Genomic DNA, 13,793 nt, shown 5'->3' with positions numbered 1-13,793 from the left:
TGAATCATAAAACAATAGCAAATACGAACAATAAAATTAGTCCGGGACCTAGGGGGATAAACATGAGAAAATTATGATTTTTTCTAACGCCAGTAACTATCATTAACACCTGAACAGGTCTGAATGTCAGGCCTATCTGATACCTGATGAGCACACTTACCTATGTACATCAGGTGTCAAGTGAAACTGATTGAATTTTCATCAGTTATCATGCCGGTCTCTTTCAGGTTGCCTGATTGCTGCCAACACACTATCAGGTATCAAGTACTCTTGACAGGCGTACCTACCTGTCAGGTCTACCTGATAGTGAGTGGCCGGCCTAAGAGGTTTGATAGAGGGTACCGTAACTGTCAAGTTCAAGATATTATCGTACTGAAGTCGAAGAGAGAAGGAAGACGGGATTGGCGAAAGCCAGCCGTTCCGAGAACGAACATTAACCGTTCAGGATATCATCGGTCAGGAATCAAACCCGCGACCTAGCGCTTACAATTTTCTGGTCAAAATTTCACTTAACCCCCTGCGTACTCAAGACCTCCGAACCGAAGGGGGCTTGAGGGATTTAGAGTCTGCTCTCGGGGGGCCTTGATGGACCCTAGAAGCACCCTCACTGGTATATTTCAACCTCTTCAGTTTCTCTAAAATTCACCTGCAGCAGCTCTATAAAGTCCGCACAGTCAGGTTTATTCCAGAGAAAGCTGTGAGTCCATATATTATTCCATTAAGAGGATACCAAGAGGTGCCATCCAGGCTAGAGGGCTTGGCTCAAGACCTCCGAACCGAAGGGGGCTTGAGGGATTTAGAGTCTGCTCTCGGGGGGCCTTGATGGACCCTAGAAGCACCCTCACTGGTATATTTCAACCTCTTCAGTTTCTCTAAAATTCACCTGCAGCAGCTCTATAAAGTCCGCACAGTCAGGTTTATTCCAGAGAAAGCTGTGAGTCCATATATTATTCCATTAAGAGGATACCAAGAGGTGCCATCCAGGCTAGGGGGCTTGGCTCAAGACCTCCGAACCGAAGGGGGCTTGAGGGATTTAGAGTCTGCTCTCGGGGGGCCTTGATGGACCCTAGAAGCACCCTCACTGGTATATTTCAACCTCTTCAGTTTCTCTAAAATTCACCTGCAGCAGCTCTAGGAAGTCCGCACAATCAGGTTTATTCCAGGGAAAAGCTGTGAGTCCATATATTATTCCATTAAGAGGATACCAAGAGGTGCCATCCAGGCTAGAGGGCTTGGCTCAAGACCTCCGAACCGAAGGGGGCTTGAGGGATTTAGAGTCTGCTCTCGGGGGGCCTTGATGGAACCTAGAAGCACCCTCACTGGTATATTTCAACCTCTTCAGTTTCTCTAAATTCACCTGCAGCAGCTCTATAAAGTCCGCACAGTCAGGTTTATTCCAGAGAAAGCTGTGAGTCCATATATTATTCCATTGAGAGGATACCAAGAGGTGCCATCTAGGCCAGAGAGCTCGCTCTGGGGTCTGATGAGGGATATTCAGGTACATAATTATGTCGTTGTACCCTACTTCCTGAGACGGACTTGACCATAGTCCCATTCAGGTACCCTCAAAAGAGCCAGTGTTATTGTCTGTGGCTTCACAGGGCTGGTTTTGTCTCAGTTTTACGTCCTCCAGCGAGACCGGAGGGAGGAGGAGTAGGAGGGGAAATTTTATAGTATAGGTTTTGAGGGAAAAGAAGGGATTTTTTTGGGGGATAGGTTTTGAGGGGTGGAGGAGGGGGAATTTTATACTATAGGTTTCGAGGGGGGAGAGGAAGGGATTTTTAGGTTTCGAGGAGATGGGGAGGGGGTGTATGGGTTTTGAGAGGAGGAGTAGGAGGGGGAATTTTATAGTATAGGTTTCGAGGGGAAGGATGAGGGATTTCTGGAGGGAGGAGGGATTTTTTAATACCCTAGCAAGGAAAATAATACTCCTTTATACCTGGTAGGTATTAGTATACAGGGTGACCCAGAATGCGAAGGAGAGGGAGGAGGGATTTTTTAATACCCTAGCAAGGAAAATAATACTCCTTTATACCTGGTAGGTATTAGTATACAGGGTGACCCAGAATGAATTGGAGAATGTTGGAAAATGACCGAACCTTCTTTGATTAGGATAAATGGGGAATCGAACCATAGATTGAAGATTCTGTAACTTTGTGAAGGTCCATCTTGACTAGGTGAAGAAGTATATGTTTATCATTTCAACCTACGTAGGGGAATCGAACCCCCGATGTAGCGCTTGGAAGGCGGACATGCTATCCTCCAAACTTAGTTATTGCTTACTTTCCGTTTCCTCCTCTTTCTCATCAAATCTTTCTTCCCCAGTAATTTGAGACTTACATTGCCCTCTCATTTGCCGCAAGGAGATCTGCGTGAAAATAGGAAAAAAAATCGTGTCGTGTGTAGTGGGAACGCTCTCGTTTAAATTACATTGCCTACAAGGACGTTTTGTGTAGTTCGGGAAAAAAAATCATGTCGTGTGTAGTAGGAACGCTCTCGTTTTAAATTACATTGCCTACAAGGACATTTTGTGTAGTTTGGAAAAAAAAGTGTGTGTTGTTGTTGTTGTAGCGGCTTTAGCTTTCGCCGAATGGCGATAGCAGAATAAAGAAAAGATGTCTTTTGTATCTGTTATACACCGGGGTGATGTTCTCTAGCTCTAGCCATGTTAATTTGGCTGGCTCGTCCTGAACCGCAGTCAACCATCGTGAGGACTTGTGCTTGGTCTTTAAAAGCAGAGAGAACCCTTTGAGGAACTGCCAGCTTGCTAGGCTGGGTAGGTTTAGCTGTTCTCCTCCCTGTTTATAGTCCCACAGCCAGACGCTAGTCTTCTCTCTGTTTAATGTCCCCTAGCCAGACTGCTACCAGTCCTCACGATGGTTGACTGCGGTTCAGGACGAGCCAGCCAAATTAACATGGCTAGAGCTAGAGACCATCACCCCGGTGTATAGCAAATACAAAAAGACATCTTTTCTTTATTCTGCTATCGCCATTCGGCGAAAGCTAAAGCCGCTACAACAACAACAACAACAACAACATAAATAAGCACCATTATTATTGCTATTACATACATACAGGTATACAATGAGGGCTAGTCCGTTGTACCTAAGTACAGTAGACATAGCAGATACAAAAAGACATCTTTTCTTTATTCTGCTATCGCCATTCGGCGAAAGCTAAAGCCGCTACAACAACAACAACAACATAAATAAGCACCATTATTATTGTTATTACATACATACAGGTATACAATGAGGGCTAGTCCGTTGTACCTAAGTACAGTAGATATTTGGACAAGTTTATGGTTCACTGAACAAAGTGAGGTCTCGGTTTTTGTTTAAACTATTTTGCTTTTATTTCGTCTACAATGTAGACTCTACATTCTACAACTCTACATTCATTATGTATTTGTTTCATAATGGTTCAGATTGCTATTAAATGCTCTAATTTGCATTGAGTGTATTGTTTATTAATTTATTTATGTTTGTTTCTTTTAAAAGTGTATCATTATTCGAATAATGTAGAACAATAGATAGATAGATAAAAGAGACAGGGAAAGAGGAACTAGATCAGTTGCGCTTACTTGGGTGATGTTTCAAAGTCATAGAGCAGGAAAAATGAGGACCAAGGGAATTTTTCTTTTTCTTCTACGACTTCTAGATCCCGAGATAAATCGATTTAAAAATTACGGGTAGATCGTGAACTTTGATATCACGGCACACGCTCCCATAGTTTCTAGATCCCGAGATCAATCGATTTAAAAAATACCGGTAAATCGTGAACTTTGACGTCACGGCATACGCTCCCGTACTCGATGACGTCACATTAAATGTCCCGAGCAAAGCTCCCTCGCAGGCAACGCATTAATGTGTTTGTGCGCATACGTTTCTGCGCAGTTCTTTCTGCTCCTCCGATAGCACGCTTGCATAGTGGCGCTACCTAACGGACGAAAAAAACAACTGCGTAAAGTCTGACGTCACACATATTTGAACTCTTTCATTTTATTTATAATTTTTACCCATTTGCAACTGCTTTTACAGTTAGAGAGAGAGAGAGAGAGAGAGAGAGAGAGAGAGAGAGAGAGAGAGAGAGAGAGAGAGAGAGAGAGGGAAAGATAATGAAGAAAACAATATGACTTACTAAAGTTACAAATGGAAGTACCTACCTAAAGAGATGGAGAGACAAAAAGGAAATAAATAAAGAGAAAGTGAGAGAGAGAGAGAGAGAGAGAGAGAGATTATGAAGGAAGAATAAAGTTACCCTATAATAAGGTCATAATGGTTCATAATTCATAATGAGTCATAAAAAGTTTTGTGGCACTTTTTCCTTTCTCCTTAAACAATAAAAAAAACGACACTTAAAATTAAACATGACAGTAGGTATTAATTTTATGGGTATCATTTTATTATAGGAAAAAAAATCTGGTGTGAACATCACACGACTTTCCTTATCCTATTGAATGATGCTTATTTGAGTGTTCTTTTACAATACCTATCTCTAACCGTTATGTCGCTATAGCTGAAAACCGCCAAAAAACGGTCGAAATCTGTCCAAAAGAGGTCAAAATAATTTTGGCACTAAAAACTGACCATCGAAAATTTGACCCGATTACATTACTTTCCTTCCTATAGGATAAGGAAAGTAAAAATGGAAGAGATAGAGACAGAGCAAAAAAAAGAGGGACAGAAAGAGAAATAGAGAGAGGGAATGAGATAAAGAAAAAGAAGGAGAGAGGTTATGAGAGAGAGAGAGAAAGCTCAATTTATTTGTTTTCTGTTCACGTAAAAATAATTTAAACATCATATCACGTGATGGGTAAGAGCTTTTTTATAGCAATACAAGCGGGTCCCCATCACTCCCTTGGGTTAATACTGGTATGATTTTATTATAGTATAAGTTCTCACTCTTTTGTGTTGACAGTGTTTTTCATTATTGTAAAAGGTAAACCCATTTTAATCTTTTTAAGTTGCGTTGGATGGACAGGATCGACTGAGGAAGAGCAAGTATTAATTTAGTTAAAATTGAATTAATGGATAAATAGAGTGTTGCAGTGTTGAACCAGTTTGATAATAAATAAAAATGATATCGTTAGTATTCTTACTTGGTATGATTTTATTATAGTGGAAGTTCTCACTCTTTTCTGTTGACACTGTTGACATTGGTTTTCATTATTGTAGAATGTATCTACGTTTTTATCTCTGTTTTATCTCCCTATGTTGGATGAATGGATGGACTGATGAACTGAGGGAGTGTTAATTAATTAATGGATTTATGTTGAACCAGTTTGATAAATAAAAAAGATATTCTTAATGGTATTATTTTACGATATTCCTACAGGTATGATCTTATTATTGTGGAAGTCCTCACTCTTTTGTGTTGACAGTGCTTTTTATTATTGTAAAGTGTAAATTCACGATTTTAATCTCTTCAGATTTTTACATTGGAATCATCGGATATGTTCATAACCGAGGCAACTGGAAATTGTTGTCTAAAAATGCCGACCCCACTTGAGTGGGAAAAGGTAAAGAAGAAGAAGAAGAAGACTTGTACCTATCAGCTATCCGTAATCCCTAACTATTTACTATTAAATCGTCACACTTAAATTTTGAACAAAAACAAGTCAAATGTAAATAAAATAAATGAGAATTTATACTAATAATTTTATTTAGAGAGACAGAGTTACAAGCACTCTAAAAATCACTGAATTTTACAGGAAAACGGATTTCATGCTTGTGAATAAAACGTTAATAGGGGAAGGTTGGCCGAAGTGGTACCCTCGCTCAAAATTGAACTTACCTACGTTACGGTGAATTTGGATTATTTGCATGGTTTTTTCTTCTGATGATGAATCAAAAAGAGCTTTATAATTTTAGGCTCCCGGTTTTCATTAGGTTCCCCACTTTGTTCTACGTTCCACTACAACATGACTAACTCTTGACTTTTGACTTTAACATTGTTATGTTATTTAATGACATTAAAAATAACATTTAATTATAGTAAAAATGACATAAATACTAGGTGCCCGATTTTAATAGGTTCCCCACTTTGTCCCACGTTCCTCTACAACTTTACCAACTCTTGACTTTTGACTTTCACAAAATGAAATTAAATGTGACATTAAAAATAACAATATGACATTGAAAAGAATATAATAACATTCAAAGTAACACAATAACTAGATGCCCGATTCTACAGGCTCCCAACTTTGACAATACTTCCCCTGCTTACTTTACTAACTCTTGACTTTTGACTTTCACATTGTTATGTTATTTAATGACATTAAAAATAACATAATGACATTAAACATGACATAATGACTCTCGTTACGATGTCAATGGAATACTTGATGACATTTGTAACTATGATGAAACCATTTGTATTCATAAGAGTTAGGAGATGAGAGTTCTCTCTCCTCCTCCTCCTCCTCCTCCTCCTCCTCCTCCTTTCTTTTTCTCCTTTCTCTCTCTCTCTTCCTCTTCTCCTTTCTCTTTTTCTCCTCCTTTATTTCTCTCCTATTTGTTTTGTTAACTTTCTCTCTCTTTCCTCTTCTCTCCACCAACCTCAGTAGTGTAGTGGTTAGCGCGGTGGACTTCGGATCTGGAGGTTGGTGGTTCGAGTCCAAGTCAAGTCATAAAATTTAGTACATTAAGCGGGGAACGACATTTGTGACAAGCATTTATGCTTAACAAAATTAAAATTCCCTTCGGACCCGATAGGTGGCGCCAGTTACCAGAAAAGTCCAGGGGACCAAGGTACAACGGGGGCCAAGGTACGACTAGACACCCTACATCAAGCAGGGAACGACATTTGTGAAAAGCATTTAAACTTAACAAAATTAAAATTCCTTCCGTTTCTTCCATTCTTTTCCATTTCTCTTTTCTTCCTTTTTAGTTCGCTTTCTCTTTTGTTGTCCCAACTACCTACGCACCCTTCTTCTTTCTCTCTTCCTTTCTGTCTCACTCCCGTTTCGCTTTCTGTCTCATATTCTTCTCTCCCTCTGGTTGTCTCACTCTCACCCTCTCTCTCTCTCTCTCTCTCTCTCTTTCTCTCTCTCTCGCTCTCTCTCCCTCTCTCTCTCGCTCTCTCTCTCATTTCCCAGTTTCATTTTCCCTTTAACATAAATTTCACATTTTGGGAACTTTGAAAAAAACAACTGCATAAAGTCTGACGTCACACATATTTGAACTCTTTCATTAGAACGGAAAATAAAAATTGAATTTTCGACCTTTTATTACAGTTATTTTTTCGGAGTTTTGACCTCAGATTTACATAGGAATCGACCATTTACATAGGAATCGACCATTTATTTTATTTATAATTTTTACCCATTTGCAACTGCTCCATTTAGAGAGAGAGAAAGAACAAAAGAAATTGCAAATTTAAAAAAAGCCATTTTAATCATCAAAATTTCATCTACATGATGCCGTTTATTTCATTCCTTAATTCCTAGCCGTTTCTGAGATATAAGCGTGGTTCGCAAATCACGAACCACCCTGTATTCCCATGATTATTTGATTGAGAATAAAAGCAGAAAAATCTGGTGTGAACATCACACGACTTTCCTTATCCTATTGAATGATGCTTATTTGAGTGTTCTTTTACAATATCTCTAACCGTTTTGTCGCTGTGTAGCTGAAAACCGCCAAAAAACGGTCGAAATCTGTCCAAAAGCGGTCATAATACCGCCAAGCGCAGCAACCATCTTAACCAAACGTTTTGTTTTGCATCCTTTTGTCACATTTGTGAACTACATACCAAATTTCAAGTCTCTAGCTTGTACCATTCCCGAGATATTGTATTTGACATCTACATACCAAATTTCAAGTCTCTAGCTCTTACTGTTCTCGAGATATTTTGTTTACAGACAGACACGGACCAATGGCTGAAACTTTGGATTTAGGCTCTAGGGACCTCAAAACGTGTTTTGGCACTAAAAACTGACCATCGAAAATTTGACCCGATTACATTACTTTCCTTCCTATAGGATAAGGAAAGTAAAAATGGAAGAGATAGAGACAGAGCAAAAAAAAGAGGGACAGAAAGAGAAATAGAGAGAGGGAATGAGATAAAGAAAAAGAAGGAGAGAGGTTATGAGAGAGAGAGAGAAAGCTCAATTTATTTGTTTTCTGTTCACGTAAAAATAATTTAAACATCATATCACGTGATGGGTAAGAGCTTTTTTATAGCAATACAAGCGGGTCCCCATCACTCCCTTAGGTTAATACTGGTGTGATTTTATTATAGTATAAGTTCTCACTCTTTTGTGTTGACATTGCTTTTCATTATTGTAAAAGGTAAACCAAACCCTTTTTAATCTTTTTACGTTCCGTTGGAGCGTTGGATGGACAGGATCGATTGAGGAAGAGCAAGTATTAATTTAGTTAAAATTGAATTAATAGAGAAATGGAGTGTTGAACCAGTTTGATAATAAATAAAAATGATATCGTTAGTATTCTTACTTGGTAGGTATGATTTTATTATAGTGGAAGTTCTCACTCTTTTGTGTTGACACTGTTGATATTGGTTTTCATTATTGTAGAATGTACAACTGTTTTTATCTCCCTACGTTGGATGAATGGATGGACTGATGAACTGAGGGAGTGTTCATTAATTAATGGATTTATGTTGAACCAGTTTGATAAATAAAAAAGATATTAGCAGCCCACGACAAGAATGAATTAGCTATCATGATTGCCAACGTTCTGTAGAATATGGCACCAAAAGAAGAAGAAGAAGAAGAAGAATGTACAACTGTTTTTATCTCGCTACGTTGGATGAATGGAATAATGGATGGACTGATGAACTGAGGGACTGATGAACTCAGCGAGTGTTAATTAATTAATGGGTTTATGTTGAACCAGTTTGATAAAAAAGGATATCCTTAATGGTATTATTTTACGATATCCCTACAGGTATGATCTTATTATTGTGGAAGTTCTCACTCTTTTGTGTTGACAGTGCTTTTTATTATTGTAAAGTGTAAATCCACGATTTTAATCTCTTCAGATTTTTACATTGGAATCATCGGATAGACTATGAAAACTGACCTTACGATCCGAATGGGTTAATTTGAAATTGATAGTCTCAGATTCCTCAAAACAGAATCCCATATCTTCCACTTGCCAGCAGTTCTTGACGAATGCTATGACTCCTCCCCCATTTCTTCTAATTCGGCATTTATTCAATTGGGCGTGGCCTCGTAATTGATACACCACAGCTTCTTCATCCTTAACATTTACTTCTGTAAGAATCAACAAGTCTAATTTAGGTAATAGGTCAACATGACTCCTCCCCCATTTCTTCTAATTCGGCATTTATTCAATTGGGCGTGGCCTCGTAATTGATACACCACAGCTTCTTCATCCTTAACGTTTACTTCTGTAAGAATCAACAAGTCTAATTTAGGTAATAGGTCAACGTAATAATAATAATAATAATAATAATAATAATAATAATAATAATAATAATAATAATACCATCAGAATGGAGGGATTTGCATTTTTTCTTCCCAAAATAAACTTTACATATACACTCATGTACTTGCTACCTAGCTCTATTTACCTACCTATTGAAATACAAATTCGATGTACAAATTGCTCCTAAATATTGTACCTACCTTTTTGATTTTTTTTTAAACCATATCCATAATAATAATACCAGAATGGAGGGATTTGCATTTTTTCTTCCCAAAATAAACTTTACATATACACTCATGTACTTGCTACCTAATTATATTTACCTACCTATTGGAATACAAATTCGATGTACAAATTGCTCCTAAATATTGTACCTACCTTTTAGATTTTTTTTTTTTTAACCATATCCCTAATCCCTAACTCTCTTGAATTTTGAAAAGCGGTCGAAAAAGCTCTAATTCCCAAAAGTCTGGTAATATTTTATTGCTTCAAATAATGCAAAAAAAAAAGTATGCAATTTATAATTTTATACCCTTCAATGCGATCTCCAATATTGTACCTACATACCTACCTACTGGGTATGGTACTGTCATACTGCACGCGTAGATGCGCGACTTGGAGTAGCGCGTAGTCGGCTGCAAAACCAAACCTATGAAAATGATAGAGACCCTCTATAGCAGAGGTTCTCAAACTGGGGGGCTTGGAGACAAATCAGGGAGGGCGCGAGCTTTTCCTATAAAAAATCAAGTTTATACCAAAATTACCTACCAGGTACTTAGTCTCCAACTCTAGTATCTTGAGATACGTCCCTGCCCTGCTTATTAGTCTACCCGGCTTATTATCACTGCTGTTTCACCTTATGAGGGATTCGAACCATAAACCTCAAGTTCTGAAATTCCTCCCGCGCTAACTGCTTGAGCCACGAGGTTGGTTCGTTTTGTTATTTCATAAAACCTATAAATAGGTAACCTACTTACTTGAATATAAAAAAAAATCTCAAAATTTCAAATTCTCGTTTTGTTATTCCATAAAGCCCATAGGTAAAAATAATATACCGAGGGGTTGGGTAAGGTAGGGGAGGCGTGAAAAAATGAGAATATGCCCAAAGGGGGCGCCATGCAAAAAAGTTTGAGAACCACTGACATAGATATCTACTAGATTTTTTAGAAGAATAAAATGCATATTTTAACGATACAAAAAAAGTAAGAGAACAACAAAATATGAAAATATTGTTAAAAAAAATATCTCTCCCTCTCTCTCTCTCTCCTCTTTCCTCCTCCTCCTCTCTCTCTCTCTCTTCTTTTCCAGTCCTCTCTCTTTTTTTCTCTTTCTTTCCCTTCCTCCTCCTCTATCTCTTTCTCCTTCCCCTTGAAAAATTCCATTCAGACGGGAACAAAATAAGGGATCAAAACAGAGAGAGAGAGAGAGAGAGAGAGAGACAGAGAGAGAGACAGAGAAGAGAAAATGGATACTGATAGAGAGGGAAGGAAGCTGTAATATAGTTTTATTGAGCACGAAAGCCCGGGAGCTAGAAAGAGAGAGAGAGAGATGGAAGAAGAAGATGGTATCATAAAAGCTGTACCCTGGACCAGAACATAATAATAATAATAATTATAATAATAATAATAATAATAACAAATTAAATAAATAAGTAAATAATTATGTAAATATAAATCAGGATAGGTAATAATAATGGGAATCTTCATTCTTCTTCTTTTTCTTCTTCTTCTTCTTCTTCTTCTCCTTCTCCTTCTTATTCTTCTTCACCTTTACCAACTTTGCACTTATAGTGTTGTGATATCCACTGTTTGAAAAAGCTCTGCTTTACCACAAATAATTTGAGTTTTGAATTGATACTTTTGTAACACCCTGTAGGTATACTAATGCTAAAATTACACATTAATACACGGTACACACAACACAGTGATGCATTGAGGTGTGTGAACACCTGTTCTCTCTATCAGTGGTATACAGTGTGTGTGTGTGGTGTGTACCTACATACCAGAGTGATGTGTACATAATACTTTTGTAACACCCTGTAGGTATATTAATGCTAAAATTACACATTAATACACGCTACACACAACACAGTGATGCACTGAGGTGTGTGAACACCTGTTCTCTCTATCAGTAGTAGTAATAATATAATAATAATAGACTCTTGAGTGGAAGGTAGCCACTAGGCGAGGTTAACGCCTTAGGCGTTTTCTACCACCTAACCCTTAGAGCTCCATTATTATGTGGTCAAAATCTCAAATAAATGAGGATAAAATTCCATACCTCGGATGGTATCGAACCCACGCCCTCCTGTTTACCAGGCGAGCGTCTTGACCACTACGCTACCGAGGCAGGTATACCACTACGCTACCGAGGCAGGTATACCACTACGCTACCGAGGCAGGTATACCACTACGCTACCGAGGCAGGTATACCACTACGCTACCGAGGCAGGTATACCACTACGCTACCGAGGCAGGTATACCACTACGCTACCGAGGCAGGTATACCACTACGCTACCGAGGCAGGTATACCACTACGCTACCGAGGCAGGTATACCACTACGCTACCGAGGCAGGTATACCACTACGCTACCGAGGCAGTAGTGGTGTGTATAAAGGTACATACCAGGGCCGTATTTACGGGGGGGGGGGGGGGACACTATATTAAAAAAGACATAAATACTAGGTGCGATTTATAGAATAAGATTCCCCACTTTGTCCTACGTTTCCCTCTACAACTTTACAAACTCTTGACTTTTGACTTATTTCACAAAATGAAATATGAAATATGACATTAAATAAAACAGATAAATAACCAATATATGCATAAAATATAATAACATGTAAAAGTACACCAATAACTAGATGCCCGATTCTACAGGTTTCCCAACTTTGACACAATAACTTTTCACCCTGCTTACTATTTACTAACTCTTGACTTTTGAGTTTCACATTGTTATGTTATTTAATGACATTAAAAATAACATAATGACATTAAACATGACATAATGAGTCTCGTTACGATGTCAATGGAATACTTGATGACATTTGTAACTATGATTAAACCATTTGTATTCATAAGAGTTAGGAGATGAGAGTTCTCTCTCCTCCTCCTCCTCCTCCTCCTCCTTTCTTTTTCTCCTTTCTCTCTCTCTCTTCCTCTTCTCCTTTCTCTTTTTCTCCTCCTTTATTTCCCTTCTACTTGTTTTGTTAACTTTCTCTCTCTCTTTTCTCTTCTCTCCACCAACCTCAGTAGTGTAGTGGTTAGCGCGGTGGACTTCGGATCTGGAGGTTCATGGTTCGAGCCCGAGTCAAGTCATAAAATTTAGTACATTAAGCAGGGAACGACATTTGTAACAAGCATTTATGCTTAACACAATTAAAATTCCTTCTCCCTTTTCTTCCATTCTTTTCCATTTCTCTTTTCTTCCTTTTTAGTTCGCTTTCTCTTTTGTTGTCCCAACTACGCACCCTTCTTTTTTATCTTTTCCTTTCTGCCTCACTCCCATTTTTCGCTTTCTGTCTCATATTCTTCTCCCCCTCTGGTTGTCTCACTCTCACCCTCTCTCTCTCACCCTCTCTCTCGCTCTCTCTTCCTTTCTGCCTCACTCCCATTTCGCTTTCTGTCTCATATTCTTCTCTCCCTCTGGTTGTTTCACTCTCACCCTCTCTCCCTCCCTCTCTCTCTCCCTCTCTCTCTCCCTCCCTCTCTCCCTCTCTCTCTTCATTTCCCAGTTTCATTTTCCCTTTAACATAAATTTCACATTTTGGGAACTTTGCAGATAGATACATATACCTACATAACATAAATAATTATAATTTGAAATCATATATTATAAATAAATAGAATACATACATAGCTAGATATGTAGATAGCTAATTTATAATTATAATTTCATTATTGATTTTAATATATTCCCAGGGTATAATTTCTAGTAACCAGGGTTGTTTGACAAACACCCCCCTTTGTACAAACGATTCAGGAACATACTGTTAGGGAATTGGACATGCTATACGGCACAGACCAGTAAAGTGCAATGTGGCTCGTATGGTTTATTGCTGCGAAATAAAAAGGGGTGTGAAACAATCTGCTTCTTCTTCTTCTTCTTCTTCTTCTTCTTCTTCTTCTTCTTCTTCTTCTCCTTCTTCTTCTTCGGTAGTCTCTGACGTAGGGACTTTTTTGGACTTGGGGTTTTCAGAAAGAGAGAGAAGAGACAGGCAAAGAGAGAACAAAAAGGGGATAAAGAGAAGAGATAAGAGAAAAAGAGGATGGGAGAGAGATTGAGAGAGAGAGAGAGGGAGAGAGAGAGAAAGAGACAGAAACGAAGAACAAGAGAGAGAGAGAAAGAGGAAGAGGATGGGAGAGAGAGCGAGAGA

The sequence above is a fragment of the Diaphorina citri genome, unplaced genomic scaffold (genome assembly GCF_000475195.1).
Source record: "Diaphorina citri unplaced genomic scaffold, Diaci psyllid genome assembly version 1.1 scaffold1186, whole genome shotgun sequence".
Lineage (NCBI taxonomy): Eukaryota > Metazoa > Arthropoda > Insecta > Hemiptera > Psyllidae > Diaphorina > Diaphorina citri.
This window is presented reverse-complemented; position numbering follows the sequence as displayed.